This window comes from Nannospalax galili, unplaced genomic scaffold (genome assembly GCF_000622305.1).
Source record: "Nannospalax galili isolate Female #2095 unplaced genomic scaffold, S.galili_v1.0 scaffold281, whole genome shotgun sequence".
Lineage (NCBI taxonomy): Eukaryota > Metazoa > Chordata > Mammalia > Rodentia > Spalacidae > Nannospalax > Nannospalax galili.
In genome coordinates this window covers 10571452-10594832 of record NW_008349068.1, presented here as the reverse complement: position 1 = coordinate 10594832, position 23381 = coordinate 10571452, and positions in this window count along the sequence as shown.

The window sequence follows — 23381 nt, the reverse complement described above, 5'->3', positions numbered from 1 at the left end:
GCTGGTCTAGGGCAGCTGGTGGCCATGCCACCAAGAGATGCAAAGGCAGATAGGGTAGGAAGGCCTCCTGGGGACTGCACTGAGGAGCTGGGTTGGTCTGGCTGCAAAGGATCAAGAAGAGGAAAGGTCGGACCCAGTGTCCCAGAAAGAGGCTGGTGGGTGGTGCAGGCCCAGGGAAGCAGAGGGAGGTGAGGGCAGGGCCAGGCCCAGAAGCAGTGCTCCTGCGGCCCACAGAAGGCACTCCGCTGGTCTGGATGAAAAGGATCAGGGAGCAGTATTGGTTCCCCAGATGTCTGGGACCCCAAGACAAAGAATGGGACAGGGCCCAAACTTAGAGGAGAGAACGGTGGGGGAGATGGGAGGGTGAATGAGGCTGGGGCAGTCAAGGCTTGGAGGGTGCAATGGACTTAGCCCGGAGAGAGTCCTGTGGGTAGGAGAGAGGCCTGAGGTGGGTCTTGCAGGGCCAGGGAAGCAGAGGGATGTGAGGGTGGGCCAGTCCCAGAAGCAGTGCTCCTGAGACCCAGAGAAGGCATTACTTTGATCTGGATGAAAAGGATCAGGAAGCAGTATTGGCTCTCCAGGTGTTTGGGGCCCCAAGACAAGGAATGGGGCAGGTCCCAAACTTGGAGAAGAAAACAGTGGTGGAGATGGGAGGGTGAATGTGTTTGGGGGAGTCAAGGCTTGGAGGGCACAATGGACTTACCCCAGATAAAGGCCTGTGGGTAGGAGAGAAGCCTGAGGTGGGTCAGCACTTAGATTTTTAATTAAATTTAAAATATTTTACTTTTGTAGGTGTCTGTGTGGCTGTGCTTGTGTGTACAGGAGCATGTGTTTGCACATGCATGTGGAGGTCAGAGATCAATTCTTAGTTGTGTACTTCAGGAACTGTCTGTTTTACTTTTTGAGACAGCATTTCTCATCGGTCCAAGACTCACCAGTTAGGCTAGGCTGGCTGAGGTATGAGCGCCAGGGTCCTTCTGGGCTGCACAGCCGTAGCACTGGTATCCACACCACCACACTCAGCTTTTTTATGTGGGTTCCGGGGATTGAACTCCAGTCCCCATGCTTGTGTGGCTAGCACTTTAACAACTGAGCCATCTCTCAGACCAGCATTTATAATTTTACACTATTCAAATAGGAGAATGAAATCAATGATTGTGAAATATTTATAAATCTGATCATCTACATAATCAAAAGGAAACAGCATCCATTCATTTAGAGACTTTCAAGTCAAATTCTCCAATTATAATTTAATTCATTAGTAAACAACAAGTACACCATTATAATAAATTTCAGTGTGATATCTGAATCAAAGGGCAGACCATCATTAAAATTCTGAGTTCTCTATAAAGTAAATAAAAATAGTATTTCTCATGTCAAATTATAGCAAGCAGAAAAGCTTATCAGACAATTTGGAATCTTCAGTGCCTTTTACTAACAGAAACATAATACAGGGAGATAGCGTATCTGAAGAAATGTGCAAAATCACAACAAAAAAGCAATAAAGACAAGACTAAGGAAAGAAAAATTATCCATAAAAGGTAAAATTAAACTTAAAACTAGAAAATATTAATGGAAAGAATCTACATATACAAAACCATTTTGTTTCAGTACTATGAAATAAATCCTTTGCACTTGAAAGTCAAAAGGAAACTGGCCTAATTAGTTTCAGCTATCAAACTGAAAGCCTAGAGTCATCTGAGGGAGTCTCAATTGAGGGATGGCCCAGGTAAAATGGGCCTGCAGCCATGTCGTGAGGGACTGTCTTGATTGATGATGTGAAAAAGCCACTTGGGACAGCACCAGCCCTAGGCAGGTGGGCCTGGGCTATATAAGAAACTAGGTGAGGATGAGCCTGTAAACCAAAGAGTGAGCCAGCAGTCAGCCAGCATTTCTCTATGGTTTCCGCCTCAAGCTCTGGCCTTGAGTTTCTGCCCTAACTTTGCTTGATGAGAAATGAAAGCATACTTTTTGGTCATGGTACTTATCACAGAAACTATAACAAACAAACAAAAAAATACTGCAACTCATTCTCACATGTGATTTAACAGGTGTCTCCAAAGATGATAAAGCTCCTATAAGAAAAAAATATAAATTTTAGTTGAAATGGAAAGCATATAAATAGAATCTCAGCATGCATTGGAAATTATGTAGGATTTTTTATTTCAAGAATTCAGGGATGGTTCAGTAACTAGAAATACATCTAATGTTCATTTATATAATTTTGCTGAATGAGAGCCATAGTCATAAATGAACAGATGCAAAAAACGTTAGAAAAGATTGAATGGTTATTTCTCTTAAAAATATTTTAATTTTATTTTTATTTTTATTTTTATGTGTATGAATGTCTTGTCTGCATGTATGTAAGTATACTCATGTGGTGCAGTGCCCATGGGGATCAGAAGGGGGCGTCAGATCCCCTGGAACTGCAGTTACAGAGGATTGCTGGCTTCCATGGGTTTGCTGCAAGAACAGCTGGTGTTCTAAACCACTGAGCCATCTCTCTAGCCTCTGAATGGTAATTTCTAACAAACTCTAAGTAAAACAGGAATAAAATGAGATACTATAAATTAGATACTATTCCCCAAAACACAATAGCAGAGAACCCTTTAAGTTGTTAAACAAGTTAACATTTTGATTAACATTCTAATTAAAATGAGAAACTAGATGGGAAAGCACTATTACCATGATAATGCAACACTGCCCTGGAGTTCTAGTGAATGATTAATAATATAATTGTGTATTTAGAAATTCAATTTATGTGTTAAAACAATCTTACCCCAATTAAAAATCCATATATTTAAAGTTAAAAAAAGAATTTCTTCACAATAGGAACCAGACATATAAAAATGGTAAAAGTAAACTTACTAAAAATGACCCAGAAAAAAGAGAAATATTATTTAAAAGTTGACAAAGATCAAACCAGACAATTGGAGTCTTTATCATGTTCTAGGAATTATCAATTATCAAATGTCAGCTGTAATAAAAATAATTCAAACTCTGTAAATTTTACATTAGAGGCCCATCAGTATTTGTTTCATTCATATTGAAATAGGCCATGTCAGGTGGCTAAGAATTGCCTGTAACTCCAGCTCCAGGAGATTCGACACCCTCTGAAGGCACCTGCACTCACGTCCACATACCTACACACAGACAGACAAACAGATACACACACACACACACACACACACACACACACACACACACTTTTTTTTTTTTTTTTTTGATATAGGGTCTCCCTGCTATAGCCCCAGCTGGCCCATAGCTTACTAAGTAGACCAAGGTGGCCTGGACCTCACAGAGATCTGCCTGCCCCTGTCTCCCAAGTGCTGGGATTCAAGGCATGTGAGTATTTTTAAAAAGAGCCTTTAAAAAGTGACAATTGGTGGAAGGTCATTTGCCTTACAGCGGAAGATATGTAAAGATATTTATAATCAAATGAAAATTAGATGGCCCTTGACACAAAATGAGACCAAAACAGAAGAGAGATTGCTCTAGAACACCCCAGAATAGAGGAACTTAGAGTATATAACAAAGCTGGACCTTCTCTCCATTGATTCAAGCTGATTTAATAAATAGTGAGAAGGAAATATAAAACTAGTTTTCCGTGGGCTTTATTCATCATATAAAATGTATTTTGGGTAGAATAGATATCTGAATATACAATATGAAACAACAAAAGTTTGAGAGATAAAATGTACCATCTGTATGCAAAAGAAACCACTTTAAAATTTCTATTTTTGTGAATATCATATGTGAGTATTGTCTGTATTATTTCCGTCCTTCCTAGCTCCTCTCCAACTCCTCTCATGTCCCCCCATTCCTTCTCAATTTCTTGTCATCTTATTTGATTGTTATTGTTACATACACAAACACACATTTATAAATATACATATATCTATAAAACTCGCTGAGTCCATTTAATGGTGCTCATGTGCACCTGTGTTTAAGGCTGTCCACCTGGAGTTAAATAGCCTCCCAGTGAGCTCATCCCTGGAGAAAACCATTTTACCTCCCTCATCATTCACTGATTGCCTGTAGCTTTCCATCTCTGATTGGGACTCCATGAAATTCCCCCCATCCACCTTCATAACTGGTTTTGTCATTATATGCAAATGTGGTTAGACTACATACTGTGGAGCTTTCTTATCATGCCAAGAACGCATTAAGTAACAGCAGGTGTCTTGTCCTTCTGGCTCATATTCATTCTGCAGTGTTCTCTGAACCTTAGGTATAGAGGTTGCATTGTAAATGTATCACCCAGGGCTGGGCACCTCACAGACACTTTTTCTGTGTTTGACCAGTTTGGGAACTCTGTAATAGTCTCCATCTGTTGCAAAAAGAAGTTTCTTTGATAAGTGGTGAGAGATATACTTTTCTGTAAATATAAGGATATATATTTAGAAATTCATGCAGGGCACTCTAGACAGTCAAATACACATGACTGGAGATACCACAGTTCCTAGAGAAAAATCTACTCCCGTCACTTCCGTAGACCCAAATAACTTCTTACTATATTCTAAAAGAAACCATTTTGAACAATTTAAAAGATTTGGAATCAGTGACATGTCTGTTTGGCCATGGACGTGACTGGCTCATTTAAAGGTTATTCCCTGTCTTTGTCTTTAGATAAGTCTCTGTAGCAGCCCTAACTGGCCTGGTACTCACAGTATAGCTCAGCATGGCCTTGAACTCAGGGCAATCCTCCTCTCTTAACCTCCCAAGTGCTAAGACTACAAGCATGCACCATGACATTTGGCTCCCTTGTCAAGAGAGTTTGTCACTGTCTTAGTGACCTGACTTCTTGCCTTTGAACACACCATATAAAGACATGATGCTATCCCTGAGGAGTTATTTTAGGTCCAGAGTCAATATTTAGGCAAACAACAGAGAGTTAAAATGCTGTGGATAAAAGAGAAATGTGATGACTGGGTAGGGTATGAATCTATGGTGATACCCTTGAATATCTTAGATGGATCACACAGGAGACAAATCTCTGGTCATGACTATGAGAGTTTCTAGGGTTAATAGATATTGGAAGACCTACCTTAAATGTAAGTAGAATTGGAGTTGTGTAGTTGAATAAAAAGGAGAAAGTAAGCTGTGCACTAGCACCCCATTGATCTCTGCTTCCTAACTACTGCTGCAATGTGACCAGCTGTCTCACTCCTACCACCAAGCCTTTCTTTGTGATAATAGAATGTATTCTCAAACTCTGAGCCAAAATAAGCCCTTTCTTCTTTAAGTTGCTTTCCTCGGGTATTTTGTCACAGCAGTTGTGAAAATAACCAATACAGTCTTTACCTAGATATCCCCCTATGTGACATTAAAAATATCTTTTATAAGAAACTGTTACATAGCTCTTTCAGTACAATAAAATTTTCCTCGTTGACTCACATCATCCAGCTAGTGCTCCACGGAAGCAAGCAGATAGGTGGAGGGGGCTGGCCGCACGCTTCCTGGTCATATTGTGGTATCAGGGGTAGGGGCAGAAACAACACGAAAATCTCTGCAGTGATCAGAGCCAGCCTGTGGAAAGCCCAGAAGGGAACCCAAAATTAGCCCCCTGTGGGATTTTACCCCAACATCCCTACTTCTGCAACATCAAGGGGTGTGTGTGTGTTTAGAGGTGATGGAGCCATGGACTTAATTGAGAGCACTACCTGAGTCTGGCAGGGTCTCAGGTAAGACTCCTGGGTTAGGTGGTCTCTCCCTGATTAGTTCTTATTTTGCATCTTCTTTGCACACAGATACCAACCAGTCAGAGTCCACCTAAGCCTACTAAAAAGCCTTGGACCCAGTTACATTGCTGGCAACCGAATGATGTTCCCTTTCCCTCCCTGATTAGTTCTTATTTTGCATCTTCTTTGCACACAGATACCAACCAATCAGAGTCCACCTAAGCCTACTAAAAAGCCTTGAACCCAGTTACATTGCTGGCAACCGAATGATGTTCCCTTTCGGCCTCTCCCTCCTGATGGCAGTTTCAGTTTCACTCACTTAACCCTTTTTGCTCATCCTTCACTGTCTGTGCTCATCATCCTTCAGTGAGACAAGGACCTGGTGGATAGGAAGTGCTGTAACAATGCAACAAGTTGAAATTCTCATCTCCACCACGGCTGGGGGGCTGGGGAGCTGACAGGGCAGCAGGAGCTGTTTAAGGAAAATGGGGGCAGCACCGCTGCTTTCCCACTTCTTCCACTGCTCCCATGAGGAAACGTGCAGCTTCCAGACATTCCTCATGAATCTGCAGAGACCTAGTGTTAGAGGAAAGAGGAGAAGCAGACAGGAAGTAGGGACTGAGGTCCCTTAGCAGTAGTTAATACTGTCATCTGTTAGAGGAAGATAGACCTTTGAAACTTGACAGTGGCCAGTGTGAAAACATTGAACAGACCATGTGAAAATAGAGAAGGGCTAGGATTAGGTGCCTCTTGACTCTTTGAAGTCACACGCCTTGCAGTGTAGGTATTTCCTTTGAATGGAAACATCTCTTCCTGGAGGGAGGTAGAAGGCTCAGAAGACACAGGAAGCTAAGGAAACTCACAGGCCTCAGGAAGTTCAGAAAGACTCAAGAGGCCTCCTTCCAAAGTTTATGTGAGTAGCAAGCAAACAATGGCTGAGGAGGAGGAGGAGCCTGTCTTCTGTGGAGCTGCCTGCCCTTTGGGCAGGGAATTCCAACTATGCCTGAGTTGCCCCCAGTGCTAAAATGGCCTTTTTTTTTTTTTTTTGTCTTTTTGAGACAGGGTCTCCCTGAAGCCCCAGCTGTCCTGGAACTCACTATGTAGACCAGGCTGGGCTTGAAACTCACAGAGATCCTCCTGCCTCTGCCTCCCAAGTGTTGGGATTAAAGGTAAGCGCCACCACGCCCAGCTTAAAATGGCCTTTTGATGATACAGTTGCTTTTGGGTCACCTGTGATCCTGCAAATGAGCCCTTCTGATGCTTTTCTAAGTAACCCCAATAGCCTCATTGGTTCCCCAAGCTAAGACTCCAGTAGAATCATTTCTTTGTTTTTTTGTCAGCACCATATTTGGGATAAATAAAAATTTGTTCACATCTCCTCAGGAAAACAACCAAACAAACAATGCACCTATAAGCTCAAAGGGAGGACAGACATTTTACCTGAGGACACTGAATAATTGTGGGAAAATACTATTTGAAGATATGAAGTTTGCCTGAGCTCCCTGGGTTGAATTAAGTCTGTTCTTTTTCTTTGCCATACAGTAGAAGACCAGATCAACGGATTGAAAAATTAAAAATCAATATGATTTCAGTCTTTAAATGGAGTAAAAGCACAATTATAACCTGGCTACAAGTGTAAATATTAAGCTATTCTTTTGAGGTTTTTGATAAAGAAAAGATTTAAGAGAATAATCTATACTGAAGAAAGACAGTGGCAATAACTCGCTAAATAGGGAGGGAACAGGGAAAAGGGAATTTCCAGATACAAGCCAAGTTTTTCCACTTGACAGTTTTGCCTGGGGCCTATCCTGTTTGTCTTTGTCTGGGCTCAGATAACTAGAATCTGAGGCCAAAAGGCTTGTCCTTAGTTCTGCATGATGGAGCACAGTCCAGCCTAAGCAAAAATAATGCTATAGTCTTTGGAAGAGAAAAGGCATGCAGAGAGGGAATGCTCTACTGAGGGCTTTTATTCTAAAATCTTTCTTCTTCTTAATTTTTGTTCCCCAAATATAGCTGTCGTGTTTATAAATTCCTTTAAAATGTTTTCTCTTTATTATCTCTTTTCTCTCCTGGTCTAAGCTCTTATTTTTATTGATTTTAGACTTTAACCATCCTGCATTTTGTGGGAAATGGAGAGAGTTATAAGAATTAGTCAATAAATTTAGTTCTAGGACAAAGGAAAGACATTCAATAGAAGGTTATAGCCAACCCATTTGCCTAAATTTTCAATTTACTGTGCTCAGGATTTGGTTTAAGTAGTGGATAAAGGTTTTTAATGATTTTAGCAAAGCACATATAGATGCTTATCACAGGAATGTTAACATTCAAAATAAGGATTTCATTTATTTGGCAAATATTTATTGAGCAATGAATATTGCTGGTGGGGAAGCAGTGAAGAAAAGAAGAAAAATGCAAAAGTAGATACTTCACTTGACCACATGGGCCATTAATTTTATGTGGGGAAGAGAAAGAATAAATGAATAACCAAATTATACGTTGAGTATCATAGGGGGAAAAAGCAGATTAATGGATTAGATAGTGACTGCTCTGTAGGAGAAAGGGTGTAGAAATTTACATTTGGAAGGAAGTCCGAATGAAGTAGAGAGCCAGCCACTCTGGTATTTAAAGGTGTACCTTTCGAGGGTCCTGGAGGTAAGGGTGTATGTGATGTGACGTTTATGCAAGGAGAACTAGTAGCTAAGTGAATGAGGTAGTGTGAGTAGAGGGGAGGGATGACTCAGCCATGAGCAAGTAGGACCTTCAATAACACTGGAAGGACTTTTGTCTTGCTGAATCATGAGAAGATGCCATGGAGTTCTGTTGAGCAGAGATATGAAATAATTGTCAATTTGCTAGCCTTGAAGATAGATTAACAGAGAAAACCAGACTCTTAAGAGGAAATCAAAAGAAGCTTCTTAAAGTATATATATATTTTATATATAAAACTATAAGGTATTGCCTTATCATAGGAAGGCACTATCCATGTTAGACACCATAGGCTACCAAAATAAAAGCCCAATGCCAGGGGTGGACGCTTTCTTTTGAAGCTGTTTTTCATGGGACCCATAGACCCTCATACAATATTAGCCATTGGCTCTGCTCTTGGTTACCAACCAGAACTTAGCAGTAAGGTCCTATTGCTGAAGAAACTACAAACATGAGCCACAGAACAAACAAGAGGAAACAAGGAGAGGAAGCTTTAAAGCTTCATCTCTACCAGCTAGCTTTTGTAGTACTGGAAGGTGTTATGCATGCTTCCAGAAAAAAAAAAAAAATCATTAACCTTACCCAGCTGTGGCTCCTGCAGGCTTCAACAACTGTCCTGGCAAGCTATGACCTCTGGTGCAATAGTGGCATGAAAATGATGGTCTTAACCAATCACTAATTGGATTTAAGGTCTACTTCAAAAGATGGAGCCCATACCTGACATTGATTCCCAAGCCTAGGAACGTGTGGCTAGACAGGCCACAGGCCATAGGGGAGAGTCTAATACTATTATTCTGCTGAAGAGATATAGTTTTAAAGTGACTCCTAGTGACTTATTGTTGTACCCATAAATTAACGCGTCTCTGACTCTCACCATAGAAGCTTCCTTAAGCAGCAAATGGTGATTAACACAGAAACCTACAACTGGCCAATGTGCAGAGAACAAGAGACTCCAGAGTGTTTATCTCTGTGTTGGATACCTGTATCAAACTTCTGCCTCTCAAGGTTCAGTGATCATTGTGTAAGAGAGGATGAAAAACTGTAAGGTGGTGGATGGCCTAAACGAAGCAGTTTCCTGGTCATTTACCCAAATGAATTCACAGAAATGGTGACAGCATGCACAAGTCCCACATACGCTCAAGCCAAACAATATCCAAATACAGACATGGGGAAGTGGATAAGAAACTGATGGCTGCTGGGAAGAGGAGAGTCAGTCTCTTTCAAGGATGCGACTCTTGGTAGGTTGACCAGGCTCCAACAGATGTGCCCAGACTGAAGGACATTTGGGGACACAAATGAGACTTTATAGGCCTTAATATATTTATAATAGAGTACATGAAATTGGGCAGGGGTAATAAGGAAGGGTGCAGATATGGGAGGGAACTCTAAATACAATCAAAATACAATGTATGAAATTCGCAAAAGTTCAATAAAAAAGGAAAATAAAAGAGGAAAATGAAGCCAGGCGTGGTGGCCCACACCTTTAATCCCAGCACTTGGGAGGCAGAGGCAGGCAGATCTCTGTGAATTTGAGGCCAGCCTCATCTCCATAGTGAATCCAGGACAGCTGGGGCTACAGGGAGACCCTGTCTCAAAAAGACCAAAAAAAAAAAAAGGAGGAAAATGAGACAGTAGCAGAATGAAATTAGACATCTTACAGGCTAAGAATATGAAATATTTCTAGCAGTGGTCAACTACATCAAATATTGCCATGAGAGCAAGTAAATTTTCTTTTTGTTTATTGGCAATGTGGAGAAGGAGATACTGGTGAAGTTTTCAAGAAGTGGGACTTATTAAGGTAAATGGAATCCTTTCAGTAAAGTTTGGGATGGAAGGAAATGGAGATCATAGTGTAGACCAATTTTTAAAAAATCAGTTTGGTACAAAAGAGCAGGACTGGAGATATGAAGGATTAATATATGGATGGGGAAATAACATCAGGCTAAGTTTTGATTTGCCTATTTTAAAGTGTGAGTTTATAGCATATTTCCTCTAAATAAGAAGTAAGTAGTGAATCAAAATAAGTTTGGGGCAAAACCCTTGCATGAGGTAGATGGGAATGGAGTCCAGAGGCTAGACTTTGGGAAGAAAGTCTGGATGGAATTGGATATGAAAACAATCTATCACAAGAAGGAATACAAAGTAAATAGCGGAGATGCCCTAGTGGGGAAATGTGGGCATTATTTTCTTATATTAGCAATGAAATATGGAGTAAGGAAGGCAGGTAGACTGAATAGAAAGAAATATATTACAGATGTTGAGATTCTGAAAAGAAAAGGTTACTCCTTTTAAGTGAGGAGTTAAGCCAAACTGAAATATGTATTGGCATTTGCTGAGTACCTCATGGGCCTCCTCTGTGACTGTGGTAGCCATACATTTCAAGTAAAACATCTCAACTCAGTTGCATGTTCTGTCAAGTCACACCCAGCTTCTCCAAATTAGAAACAGAATAGGTAAACTCTGTTGTCAGGCTATACAATGAAAACTACAATGAAAAGACACACATCATGGGGCTGGAGAGAGGGCTCAACCGTTAAGAGCACTGGCTGCTCTTGTAGAGGACCTGGGTTTGGTTCCTGGCACTCACATGGTGGCTAACAACCATCCATAACTCTAGTTCCAGGGGATCTGATGCTGTCTTCTGACCTGCATAGGCATTGCATGACAGGGTGCATGTACACACATGCAGGCAATACACTCATACACATAACAAAGCATAAGAAAATATAAAAAAGACATGCAGCAATCTTGTCAGGATACCATATGAGAGAGCAAAGAGAATGATACAGGGTAAGGAGGGAAGTGAGGATGTGAAGCTAAAGGACAAGTAAATGTTGACGGGTTCACTCGGGTGGAACTGAGGAATTTTTTGAAAGGAGTATGAAAGGGATTAAACTAAAAAATAAAGAGAGGTGGTCACAACTGGGGTATTTCGAAGGATGTTACTGATACCTACCGTTAATAGCTTCAAGAGGATCTTGATATGACTTGGGAAGAGATGGCTGAGGAAGGTGAGGATAAGGTCCTCGGACATAAAGAGGCCAAGGCACTAAAGGCTAGGAGAGTGAGAGAATGTTCCACGGGGGGAGCAGATGTGACTATAAAACTCACCAATCTTGGAGCAACTATCGAAGAGTAGCGCCATGGCACAAGGGATCTGTTTGGTAGACTTTCACTTAGTGAGGAGCGGTGACCTCAGGGTCTACAAATGACTGGAATGAGGAAGAGGGAATTCTGATTGGAGGTTGTCAACTGGCATGAAGTTCAAAGTATTTTTTAAAGAAGAAATTGTACTTACCTGGAAATGCCAACAAGAAACAGAGAACATCGCAATACCTTCAGATATATGAGATGTAAGAGACAAATGTGCTGCTTTTTTGAAGGCTAAAGGGGAAGCACTATTCACAAGTACAAGCAGGCTTTCTTAGAACAGGAATGTGAAGGAAACATTTATAAGGAAGAAAGATTAAGTAGATGAGCTATCAGGAATTCCAGAGGGCACACTGGAAGGATTTGAGGGAAAAGGGAGGGGTTAGAAGATTGGTTCTGATTAGGGACAGTTCAAAGTGACACGGGGAATGGACAATTCAGGTAATGAGTAAAGACTTGTGGTTCTGAGGTGACTGAAGTGAAAAGGAACGTAGGGCGTGATGGGATTAGCCCAGAAAGAAGATTTTGTTATCTTCAGAAATGATTACTCAGCCTTAACATCATTTTGGGAAGCGTCAGAAAGGCATGGAAAGTTGAGAAGCAAGGAGTTTGTGATAAACACGTCTAATTACTGAACAAAGAGCTGCGTCTTCAGGACTGAAATTTACCCACAAGAGCCTGGGGTGAGAGTCCAAAACAATCTACTGGATTATGATGCCCACCACTTCATCACTGATTTTTGTACCTTTTATTTCTTAAACTTTTTATTTTAATTTTTTGAGATTTTCACATGTAACTATGATATTTGTGACATTTCTGCCCCCTCCCAGACCCTCCTCTAAACCTCTCATGTTCCCCCAACTCAATGTTTTGTCCTCTTTGATTATTATTGTTACATATATACATAATTTATGAATATGCACATATATGAATGCACTGAGTCCATTTAGTGGTGTTCATATGTACATATGTTAGGCCTGACCTCTTGGTATTAGATAATTTGTCAGGGAGCTCGTCCCTGGAGAAAGCTGTTGAATATCTATTTTGGCTATTGATAGCGATAAGTGATTTATAGCCATTGTTTCATTTAATTTCTCAAATACTGCTGTAAGTTGGTATGGAAGTAAGTAATTTCCATTTCATAGTTATAAAGTCAGCCACAATTTGGACTGTCCAGAGTTAATGATGAACAAAGTTAATGGTGAGATTAAGTTTTGAGAGACTTAAGGGTGGAAGTGAAGTAAAAGACTAGTTCCAGCATTAATTCAACTTCATAACTATCAACGGTTTACATTTCAGCATTACACTAGGTGACAGTTCAAAAACTGTTAAAAAAGTAATTTTTTAACCTGAAGAAGCTCTACTATATAAAAATTGTTCACCAGATAACAGCCAATTATAACACATACAAATATAAAAATGCCTGTGTCTAGACACAGGTAGCCCAGAGGAACACCTGTATCAGAAGGTGTTAAGGGACCAATCAGAGTCTGCCAGGCAGACAAAAGGCAAGGCATAAAGCACTCTAGGGGGGGTCAACGTGGTTAAAGACAGTTTCATTTGAACAGGAAGAGTGGCCAATCATTTGTTGAGGTTCTGAGGAAAGCGATGATGATAATAAACACATGGAGCTATGTATGCTAGGCAAGGTCAATGGGAAAGTAAAGCTAAAGAGAAATGGTCCCTTGGATTCTTACGTTTGCATCATCTTGCTCATCAAAGCAGAGTTTGACAAGAACAAGATTAGAATTGGCCAGAGCTTCTCAGTAATAGTCATAAGCATTTCTTATTGCCATTATACAGATAAAAAGGAAAGAGACAGGAAGTACAAATGTTTTTGACTCAAAACTTCATACACCACATACAGAGAAGATACCAAACACACACAGATTATTTTGCCAACTTAGAACTAACTATACCAAGAGATGAAGCTACAAAAGAAAAGCAACAACAACAACAAAAAAAGCGGCTTCTTAATAGTACAGAAGAATTTTACTGGTAAAAATAGTTTTACTTACTTAATTAAATTTTGTTTATGTTTTGAGACAAGCCTCAGCTGGGCTGGAACTTGCTATATGGACCAGGGTGGCCTCAAGAAAATCAATGTGAGTTATTTGGCACAAAAATGATGTATCTGAGTTGGCATGGTGGCACACGCCTTTAATCTCAGCAATGGGGAGGCAAAGGCATGCCTATCTTTGTGAGACTGAGGCCAGGCTGGTCTACATAGCCAGTTCAGGCCAGCTGGGGCTATAGGGAAGACCCTGTCTCAAAAAGACAAAAAAAAAAAAAACACGATGTAAGTGGTGTCCAGTGGATGTGAGTGGACGGGTATCTGCTTACTGCTGGTTTCTGAGTTTTGACCTGGATTGGAATGTCAAGAAAGAGGAATTTGGGCACATTGGTGTTTACAGTTGCCCCAGGTTTTTATTTGGAAAATAAATTTGGAAGCATGAATTAAGACAGTGTTTTGTTTGTTGTTTGAGACGGGGTCTTCTTTATCCAAGGGTAGGGTTAATCTCCCTACGTAGCCAAGAATGACCTTGAACTTTTGGTCCTCCTGTCTCTAATTTCCTGAGTTCTGGGATTACAAGGTATGCGCCATGCTCAGTCTGCAGCTGAACTTTGTGCATGCTATGTAAGCACTCTACCAAAGGACCACATTCCCAAGCCCCAAAACAGTGGAATAGAAGCACAGGTACATAACAGAGTCATTGGAATAACTTGAAACAGAACTGTCTGGCTTTATTTAGTCCCATTCTACTTAGAGTTATAGACAGTTGTTAGCCACCATGTGGGAGCTGGGAACTGAACCCAGATCTTCCACAAGAGCAGCCAGTGTTCATATCAACTGAGCCATTTCTCCAGTCCTATGTATGTTCTATTTTAAATTATGGTGTAGCACTTGGAAAGTCCACATAAGATCTAATTCAAATGATTAATAGAAAATATGACAGAATCTGAAAGTATTTTACAAAAGTAGAAAAGCATTCAGATGTGGACTAATTTAGAATTTTCTTTACACATATTGAATTCAATATAGCAAAGTTTGGGCAGCATGTAAGCCAAATCATGACCATTTAAAAACCTCTGCTAGTCTTGTGTTTATTGCTGTGAAGCATACATGAAGAGTAAAAGAAAATAAAAATACATAATTTTGCTATCATAGTTTATTCCCGTTAAGGAAAAAAAAACTAAAGTGATAAAAAATTAAACAATAAAAGACAAAATGACTTCAAAATTAAAGACAGTAAACACATCACAGGACAGTATGTGTTCACAAATGTATTCTATGATCTAATCCCATGTTTAAAAATGTCCTTCCCTCACTCTGTACTTCCTTGCTTATCTCCAAACCATGTAAGAGTATCTTCTGTATGAGCCTGTGCAGTTTGTAGCGATATGAGAAAATGAAGCCTAGTTTCTACATAAAGGAGAGGCGTAGTGGGAATCATCATTTCTACTGAAACAGAGAGCTGTGGGGAACGGGGAGTCTCTGTTGGGTTCTTAGATGAATCTTAGTCTTATTCTTGGTATCTCCCAGTCATAAGACCTACTGAGGATGGATTGTATCCTGTATTGCAGCCTGTATTTGAACATCTTAATAGAAGTCTATCTTTTTTTAAGATCAGTTTAAGATTCAGAATATAGACAATATTTGAACTACATTATTCAAGAGGCAAGAAGAGGTCTCTAGTCATTGCTAAATAGATTAAGTGGTGAAATTAACACACTCCACACTCTAGATCTTATATAAAAAAAATCATCATCATTGGATTGTAACATAACCAATGATTGTTACTATAAAAGAATAATGATTAAAGTTAGCAGTCTTTCTATTAAGGTACAGTTTAGTTTCATGTGGGAATGACAGTAGTCATTCATTGTTTATGGCTCTCTTTTCTCTTGGTCTACCAGGTTCTCATATCAGAAAGTCCTAGTTTGCTTTGCTGTTGCTGTGATACAACACTGACCAAAAGCAAGGAAAGTGTTTATTTGACTTACTGGCTCCAGTCCATCAGGAAGTTAGGCAGGAACTCAAGCAGGAACCTGGAGGCAGGAACTCTAGCAGAGGCCATGGAGAAATGCTTAATGGCTTGCTTCCCGCTCCCCGGGGTTGTTCAGGTACCTTTCTTATACAGGCCGGGCTCACCTGCTCAGGGATAGCAACCCCCTCAATGGATTGGGACCTTTTACATCAATTTGCAATCAAGAAAATGCCTCACAAACATGCCCATAGGCCAGTCTTATGAAGGAAATTCCTCAGTGGAGATTCCCTCTTCCCAGGTATGTCTAGGTTTGTGTCAGGTTGCCAAAAACTAGCCAGCACACATAAGTTGCATGAAAGGCAAGTAGGTACAGACATCCCCTTGTACCTTAATAGAAAGATTGCTAACTTTAATCATTAATGGAACCATGCCATCCTATACAGAATGTAAAGATTAGTTTTTTTTCCTGTCTAAAGTATTTTTGGTGCCTTCATCACATCTATATTTTAGATCACATCCATGGGAAGTTGGCTATCAACACTCAAACCTGGAGTATTGCCATTCTTATGATTCTAGTTCCTGAAACCTTTAAAAACAAGTGAGATTCTATAGTGTCTTCTGAGCCATCAGATCCTGCACTAAAATAATTAAGGCTTAATGCAATCATGTCAGCCTGGTTCAATTCCCAAATACAGAGCTAAATTAGAAGCTGTTGGGAAAGGTGAATAATCTTAGTATTGGTGACTTTAAATTCTGATGATGTTCATGGGGAGTGTGGGGTATCTGACTGAACCTGGTAGTTTATTCTTTATCAAATTTATTGAGTAACAGGACAATGGCTCAAAGGAAAGGACTCTTGTACTTAACTAGTGAGAAAAGAAATAGGCTGATTCCTTCTATACCATCTGCCTTGGGTTCCTGGGAAGCAGAAAGGGGTCACAAAGGACACGGAGGAGTCTCAGTTCCTAAAAAGGAATAGGTTGAAGGACAGTGTGTTTAGAGAAGTTAAACTTCAGGGAAATCAAGAGAAACTTGGGGTGGGAACATTATTGCTTAGTCCTATTTTGTTAGTATGTGGGAGGCTGTAGGTTCAAACCCCAGCACTGGGGGCAATGGCGATTTGGAAGTAAAAGAAATGGAACTTTACTCAGAAAAAGAAGTTTTAGCAGCTTAGTTTTGATTGGCAGCAGAGTTGAGGCTCTGAGGACTAGGGAGTAAGTAGCCAAGTGTTTTTCATGGATCCTAATCTGGTGAATGGCGTTTCATCTGGCATTCTTAAGCATTGTTTCTGATGCACCTTTGGACAGTGCCATGCTACTTTGTGGAGTGGTCATAACACAGCTACTACAGCTGGGTAGAGCATCTGGGGAAAAGGGTTCCCTAAAGTTCTGGAATTCACGAAATTCTTTCAGCTAGAAACAACAAAAATAGTGAAATATCCTACTGTCATGCCAAATTTTTCTCTGAGAGACCTGCACGCAGTCTCTGGGATGCCAGAGGCCCTGCAATCTGATAAACCATCCCAATGTTCCTCTTCAGTTACAGTTTGGGGAAAAAGAACATTTATTTGGGCTTGCCAACAACATTTATACTATTCAAAAGAGGTTCACTTACAAAGTCATGTCCATCCATGAGCTCCCTCTCCCACATTCGAGATCTGAGCCATTGGCACCAAAGCGGGCTCGCTTCCCAGATGGCGAATCCCCTCCTTTTTCCTAGTGTGCTCAATATTTCCAGTGTCTTTAGCGGCTCTCAGCATCTTCAGCTTTTGCCTTAGACCTGCCCTCCTCACGCAATTGAAGCTGATTGGGTGGGAGAAGTGACTGTCTCAGAGGTCAGGCCTATCCAATGTCTAGGTTCTAATGTCTCCCAAGTATTTTTTTTCAGTTCTAGTAACTCATGTTTTTAAATTGTATTCTATTTGGATTTGTTTGGGTTTTAGTATTGTACACACCCTCAATGTCTCTTAGAGATTAGGAGGTTTGCATAATTCACCAACAATTCTTTTCATTTTGTGTGCTAAAAAGATGTGTGGCGGCATAATTATGCAAATTAAACAGATTACTCTGAGGGAGCAAACTAAAATCCTACTATAATCGTTTAGTTAACATTGTAGTTACTCAAGGAAAAACACTAAATCATGCTTCCTCCCTTTTCTTCCTATCCGACGTACAGTCCATCAGCAAAGCTTGAGGCTTTAACCTCAAACTTCTTCCATTTCAAACTTCCAATAACGTTATCTTTGCCTAAGCCTTGAAAGGAAGCTGGGATTGGCAATAGTGTGCTAATTTGTCTCCCTAATTCAACATTTCCTTCTCTACATTTTTAACTCATGGTCAGACTAGTCCTTTTAAAGTAAGACGAGGATCCCCCCACTTCCGTATTTGGCTTAGAATAAAAACCAGTCTTTATTATGGCCAGCAAGGCTAGGGCTAAACTCAGACTCTGAACTAAGCATCTTCGTCGGCCCAACTCCATCCTTCTGTTCCTCATTGCCTATGACAGCAGGCATCTCCTCATAACTTGCCCTCAGATATCTACAAGGCTTAGTCCTTTACTTCATTGTTAATATAATTCCCACAATGTCTTTCAGGTACATCTGAAAGACACACACCATACTCCTCCCCTCCCCAAGCCAAGCCACCTAGACACCTTCCATTTCATTATAGTACCTACTAGTCTATCCCTTCATTACTTTTGTCTCTAGCTGTAGAGTATTATTTCATTGATTTATCCACAGAGCTTAGTCTAGTGCCTGACATATTTTAGTGAAGACTTGATGAATACTGAGTTAGATAACTTTCAGGGTTACTTTCTTCTGTAGTTGAAGTAGAGAAAATTGAGGGGAGGTGTTCAAAAAGTTGTACCTACTCTTCTTTCCTTGTTTATTTGCCTTTATTTCCTGGTGTTAGTTAAAATTTCCCTTTGGTCATGGTCGCTACTTAGGAAGGGGGCAGGGGCTTCAGGATATTACCCCTGCCTGCACATGTGACTGGTTGGCAAGAGAGTCATAGTTCCTACCAAGATCTGCTATGCTAGCCCACTACTCCACACAGTCAAGCATTTTGCCTAACGCTAGGGATAGAAAAGACCATGCCCTTTGTGTATCTACAGTTGCTGGCCTCTTTCTGTAAAACATTAGAAAGACAGAAATAGGCACATACCTTAATCTTGGGATTACACACACTGAGCTCATACCCAATGGGACTATAGTACTTGTGGCTATAGTAATGGTTTCTGTTCCCAGCCACCTCATTTTGGGACTTCTGGCTTGCTGACTCATCTCCTGTGTTTCATATTGTTCTATTTGCAACACTTTCTCACATGAGGGGACTTTCATTAAGTGGAGAATATTCTTATTTGCATAAAAATACACATAGAAGTTCAGATTTTAACTATCAAGTATCATGATGATTGCTATAGATTCTAAACTACCTTGTCTTTGAGGTTTTCCAAAACACTAGTGTTTGCTTTTCCTTACCTATATCTAATAATGTATACTAAGGGAGCTACATATTTAAATTAGATAGTAGCAGGTACCTAATAACCCACCTATTAATGTTAACCACTATCTTTTACTTCTGTAGTGACATTGCCCATGCCATGACAATGTGTTCTGATATCTGTGTTCTGGGTCTCCTCTATAGAATATATGTGTGTAGGAACAAGGGTGAGATACCAGTTTGATTTTTGGCTGGAAAAGAAATATGTGGGTCAAATCCAAGCGGTACGATCATTTGGACAATTATAATTTTGATGACATTTTCTTGTAATGCTCATGTCTTCTGATAGTTTCCATTTCAGATACTTTCCATCATTTTCTGCCTTTGCTTAGAATTCAGTTTCGCTCCACACACCACACACAAGGATTATTGACTAGATGCCAGGAATACAATGATGACTCAGACAGTCTCCCCATACCAGGGAGCAGAGCATTTCTGGGATGTTTTGAGTTTGGCCACATCTTTCGAAAGCTTCCAGGAGAGTACTTCATTCTAACCTGGATGATTAAGAGCCAGCTCATTTCTGGATCTGGCCCTATGTCAGCAGCCTGTCCTCATTTGATCCCATGTGGTTCTCAGTGACATCAGTGGGAGTTTTGAGGGTGTATCTGAGAAGAATTTTGATCATGGCTTGCATTATTTCTAAGTAGCACATGTACCTAAGAAGCTTGATGCTTATCTATTCTTCAGGTTTCAACATGATGGCCACCTACTCCTATGGAACAGGAATACTTGGATCACGTGGTTCCTCAGAATGCGAGAAGAAGCTAGAAGAAATTCATAAAGTATTATACAGTTACCAGATTCTAGAATCAATCTCAAACCATGAAGGTTACAATGGAGTTACATTGATAAGGTATATACACTACTCAGGAAAGTCTCATAACTCATAGGTCACTCAGCTGGTAGTAATTTAGGTAGAACTAAGAACTGAGTCTAAGCCGGGGCGTGGTGGTGCATGCCATTAATCCTAGCACTCGGGAGGCAGAGGCAGGCAGATCTCTGTGAGTTCAAGGCCAGCCTGGTCTACATAGTGAGTTCCAGGACATCTGGGGCTACAGCAAAAAAAAAAAGAAGAACTGAATCCACTCTTATTCCTGTTTTTATAACCATAGCATGCATGGTGGCTTCAGCTCTCTACTTCTATAATACAGTCAGCCAATGGTATGCAAAGTCTCAGCTTTGTAGTGTGATTTTTGTTTTTTAAAATTACATTAATTTATGTAGTGGGCGGAGGTGTGCCACAGCACATGTGTGGAGGTCAGAGGACAACTCTGGAGAGCCAGTTCTTTTCTTCAACCATGTGGGTCCCTGGGATTGAATTTAGGTCATCAAGCTTGGAGACAAATGCCTTTACCCACTGAGCCATCTCACCAGCAATATGATTTTCTTAAAGGCCAGACATGGTTGATAAATAACTAGGAAATCATTTAATTTTACATGAAAACGTGATTATTATCACTTCAGGAACTCCCTTTCCCTATCTGGTTTTCACAAGTGCACTCTTAAATTCTGTCGCTGCCTAAGGTCCCTCTATGCATTGATCCTTGTGAGAGAAGAGGAAAATGGTAGGAATTAGTAACAGCGAATGTGTGAACCACTCATTTGCAATTACCATGTGGAAACAAAAGATGCATTTGTTTCTTATTTTTTTATATATTTGTCCAGTTAATTATTACATATGTGTCCAAATGAGATTATATACCCACAGAACTTACAGTTTTTTTCAGCAAGAATGGGAACCTTAGAGACTATTAAGTCAAAAGCTGAGAGAAAGAACACTAGCTGAAAAGCTTCCCCTGTAGGAAGATAAGATGCTAATTTTTAGAGGCACTCAGCAGTTGGAAAATCAATTTTTCTTAACACTGAGAATTATTGAGTGGCTAGAAAAGCATCTTCCTCTATGAAATATAGTCACTGTTTAGTGCCTTTCCATTTTATTTACTATTTAGAGCATACAACAGCTAGTTAACCAACTACTTATAAAATATATTTAATGTTTAGAGGCACTCACTGTGGTTATAAAATGATTTTAAGGATATACAAAAATGGTACGTTAACCACATTTCATGAACTATGGTTCCCTCTGGAAAAACAAAAACATTTTCCCTGGCATCCTGCGGCATCTTATCCTGAAGTTTGTAAATGACCCATACTGCTGAAACTGGCTTCCTCAATGGCTTTTGATGCCAGCCACTTTAGCGCACACACCAGAAAGATCAATATAACCCCTACATAAGTGATAGAGCACCATGCACTCAAAGCCTGTTAGAGTCTCCTATAAAGAATGGCTTGACAGATGCAGTGAAATTAAGCAGCATGAACAAAACCCCAGTGAAGAGGTGGTAGGACTGCAGTCTTTTCTCTGTCTATGTTGGATTGATGGGTGCACTGTGACACAAGATGCATTGAGATGAGACTTGGCCCCTGCTATGTGTGTGCATTAGCAAGTTTATGGCCTATGACAACATGGCGAGAGTCTAACAAAGAGTGATATAAGAATGGAGCCTTTTCCAAAGGAGCCTGCTTCAGAGAATTATGACAAGTTAGACTCAGCATCAGCTAAATAAAGGAATGAACGTGGAGCCATAGCTGTTTTCAGAGAATATCTCAGTTCCCTGAACACATATTTCATCACAAAGCACTAATACCTATTTTTCATCATTAAAATTTCACCTCCCTGATTACTGAGGAAAAGTGATGTTTGAAATGTTGTTTTCAATGTCCAGCTCAGGTAACACAGCCAAATACGATGGTGTTTGCTTTACTTTGTTTACCTTCCCAGTCCGTTCCATGTAGCTTGGCAGAAGGGCTAGACTATGTCACACTTACACCAGGGAAAGGATGCCAGGGGAGACTGAGGGAAGCCCAGTGTAAGCTCATTCCTTGATGTATTATTTACTTACTTAAGAAGAAATATTTGTGGAAACCACTACCAGGGAAGAAAAACTAAATTCTAATTGAGTAATTGCTGGAGGCTCATTATGGACAAGTATGAATGCTAAAATCTCCAGAGGAACTCAGTGATAAGTAAGGCCCCATATTTGTAAATTTTATTTCCAGGAGCTTTATCAGGTTGCCAAAGTGAAGATGGGAGAAATATTCTGTTAGGCTTACGCAGAGGGAAGGAGTAGCCATTTCGAAATATGTCAAGAGTGTTACATTCTTCATAAAGCCTGTTGTAAAAAGAAGCTATTTTACCAGAGCCCAATTACTGTGCTTTTATCAGCACCTAACCAGTCTAGCAAACAGGAAATGTTATATAGCCCTCCGTGGCTATCCAGTCCCTGCTAAGTTGGGGGAAAAATTGAGAAGCGTTTGCGAAGATCACAGTCTAGCAGCACAGCCTCACTAACACCGGTGGCATCATAGTGGGCTACACACTGTTTCTCTTCCCACCAAACCTTGCAAATATTAGCAACAGGTTATTTACCATAGTTCCTTTTACTCAGTATGCCATTATTTCTTCTCAACAAAACATTATAAGGTATACTAGAAGGCAAATAATTCAGTTTGTAAAAACAGAACAAACATCAGACAGATTCAAATACAGTAGGAATCAGGAAATATCCGATCAAACATTTAAGAGAATAATGCTTAATATTCTAAAGGCTCTAATGGAAAAACAAACAAACAAAAAACCCATACACAACAGGGCTGGGTGATGGCTTAGTGGATAAAGTGCTTGCCCTGCAATTGTGTGTTCAGATCCCTAGAACCCACATAAAAGTCTAGTGGGTTAATCAAAGCACTCCAGGGAGAGGACAGAATCCCAGGAGTAAGGCTGCTAACCAGACTAGCAGAAAAGGCGAGCTCCTGGTTCAGCAAGAGACCGTTTCTCCAAATATAAGGCGGAGAGCTTTAGAACGACATGCCTGATATCCACTTGGGCCTCCCCATGCCGATACACACATGTACCCCCACCTACATGTGTTATTACACACATGTAAATACACATACAACACATACATGGGCATATACAAACAGATGAGTACCGTGGAAATAAAGTGGAAATTCTGAGGAAGACTCTAAAAAAAGGCTGTGGAAATCAAAACATGGTAAAAGAACTTAGTCAAGGCATGGACTAATTAGTAGACTGGATACAGGAAAGAAATCTGTGAGCCTGATGATGATACAGAAACATGCAAGGATGAAAAATAGATTAAATGGGCCCATGAAATGGTTCAGGAGCTGAAGGTGCTTGCCAAGCAAGCCTGGCAATGTGCGTTCAATCCCAGCGTCCTGTATAAAGGTGGAAAGAAGGAAGTGATTCCATAAAGTCATCCTTTTACCTTCCCACACATGCAGTAGCACACATATCACCATCCTCCATATATTGTCCACCCACAGCA